The 2,500-nt window shown below is 64.0% G+C and overlaps 1 pseudogene; it reads right to left on the bottom strand.

The window, feature by feature from the left end:
* The window catches only part of LOC124583767, a 7,827-nt pseudogene that overhangs the window by 2,827 nt on the left and 2,500 nt on the right, over positions 1 to 2,500 (bottom strand).

Below are 2,500 nucleotides of genomic sequence, written 5' to 3'. Positions count from 1 at the left end.
GTCCCAGGTACCGGAAGGTTTCACCCACACGTAGGGCGGGCACGGTGGCGTTGCCCGCTTTGAAGGTAACGTCGGCGTCGACCTTCACCTTCTTGTCGCGCCCAGACGCGACTAAGGCGAGGGTGAAACACTTCCGGGCGTTGATCTGCAGCCCCAGATGGGCGAGGGCTGCGACGGCTGCGTCGATGAGGGACTGCAATCCCCTCGCGGTCGATGCAAAAAGCAGGACGTCATCTGCGAAGGCCGCAGCGTTAACTCTGCGACCCAGGATCCGAGCTCCGATGTGGGAGGGAAGTTGACTCAAAACATAGTCCACCGCAAAATTGAAAAGGAGGGGGGAGAGGGGGTCACCCTGACGCACACCCCTAGCCGGCTGCAGGGGCACGCCCACGTCGGCGCCGCCCGCTATCACCGTCGTGCTACCCTCGTAACACCTTTCGACGTACTCAATAAAGCAATCCGGCAGGCCATGAGCCCTCAGCACGGGGCGGAGGGCGGCATGGTCCACCGAATCGAACGCTTTAGAGACGTCGATCGATGCCACAAAAACAGAGCGACAGGAGCGGACTGCGTCGGTGAGAGCAGTGTCCAAGATGAAGGTGTTTTCCAACATCCCATCCCGGGGGATGAATGCCCGCTGACGTTCGTCCACAGCACATGCACGCATCAGGCGTGACGCGAGAACCTTGTGAAAGGTCCGCGCCAACACCGAGCAGACCGTAATGGGGCGAAAGTCAGCGGGGGATGTTGGTGCAGCCGTTTTGGGGAGAAGTGACGTCCGGGCGCGAAGCAGACGCTCGGGGAGGGCGCGGGCCAGGAGGAAGAGGTTCAAGAGTTTCACCAGGACTTCATGCGGCAGGCGCCGCAGCTCCGCTGGAGTCAGGCCGTCCGGCCCGGCTGCCGATCCCCTGGGCGGCAAGGCAGCAGCAACCTCCTCACGTGTGACCGGCCCCCATAGGCACTCAGGAGCGACAGGCTCCGAGTGCGGGAGAAGGCGGTCACGGATGAAGCCGGCGGTGGAGATCGGCTTCTTCGTGAAGAGGTCCGCCCAGAAGTCCAGCAGACCGGGGATGTCGGGTGGCGGCTGCAGCAGGGTGCCGTCCAGCAAGCCGCGCACGCAACGCGCACGCGACCTACGGAAGGCGTCCTGTGTCCGCGCGTATTCCCAGCGGCGCCGCTTGCGCTTCTGCAGCGGCGGGGCGGCAGGCGGCCGCTTGGATGGTTGGCGCGGCCGCTGTGTCCTGGTGATCGACCTCTCCCCCCTGGACCCGACCGACGCAAGGGCATCCGGGAGCATGCCCAGGATGACATCGGGCGGCGTGCCCCGCCCCAGACCAATGACTCGATCCAGGGCAGAGAAACGCTGGGCGGAAGCAGGTAGCCCCGCCAGATGCTCCCAGATGGCGGCGTCAGTCGGCCCCTCCGGCGGCGGCCCGGTGGTGTCGGCCGCGAAGTCCTCGGCTGCGTCGACGGGCGGCGCAGCGGCCTCGCCCGCGTCAGGCAGCGAGCTCGCTGCTCCACGGCGGGACGCCGGCTCTTCACCCCGACCGATCTCAAGTGCCTCCATGAATTGGCGGACAAGCTGCTTGTGGGCAGCTTGCCGCCGTCGGCACTTGATTGCCTCAAGCGTTCGGTCGGGGAACATCCTGGTAAGTTCTTGATTTACAAAGAAGAACCGGGCGTCCCTCTCAAGGAACAGTTCGGCCTCTGCCTTGGCGAGCGACAGGACTTCTTCCTCCGTCCACCTCGCGCGATGCCTCTCCGTCACGATCTCAGCGTTGGCGGCCGCAGGGTGTTGGCGGCGGCGATGGACCCCGAGACCGTTCTTCGTGGTAAAAGTGCGGTGGCACTCACTGCAAGCAAAGGGAGCTACACAAACTATCGCATTTTCGTTACGGCCGGTTGGCCGGATAGGTGCTGGGGTAGCTGGGGTGGCACCTTCAGCGGAAGGGCCACCATCTCTTGTTTCTTGTCGGCTGCCCCCAACTATAAAGGGATAATGCGAGGGGGGGCTGGTAACCCCCCCAAGCCCCTGGTGCGGTCTTCCACTCTGCGAAAATCAGCGGGCCCACGAGAAGGGGAGAAGACCGCAGGAGAGGAGAGGCTAAGAGGGCTCCTTAAGAGAGTCATAGTTACTCCCGCCGTTTACCCGCGCTTGCTTGAATTTCTTCACGTTGACATTCAGAGCACTGGGCAGAAATCACATTGCGTCAACACCCGCTAGGGCCATCGCAATGCTTTGTTTTAATTAGACAGTCGGATTCCCCCAGTCCGTGCCAGTTCTGAGTTGATCGTTGAATGGCGGCCGAAGAGAATCCGCGCACCCGCGCGCCCCCGGAGGAGCACGCTAAGGCGGACGCGGCCTCGCAGCAAGGAAGATCCGTGGGAGGCCAAGGCACGGGACCGAGCTCGGATCCTGCACGCAGGTTGAAGCACCGGGGCGCGAACGCCGCGCAGGCGCGCGCATCCTGCACCGCCGGCCAGCACGACGCCAACCAAC

This window comes from Schistocerca americana, unplaced genomic scaffold (genome assembly GCF_021461395.2).
Source record: "Schistocerca americana isolate TAMUIC-IGC-003095 unplaced genomic scaffold, iqSchAmer2.1 HiC_scaffold_47, whole genome shotgun sequence".
In the NCBI taxonomy this organism is placed as follows: domain Eukaryota; kingdom Metazoa; phylum Arthropoda; class Insecta; order Orthoptera; family Acrididae; genus Schistocerca; species Schistocerca americana.
This window is presented reverse-complemented; position numbering and strand designations above follow the sequence as displayed.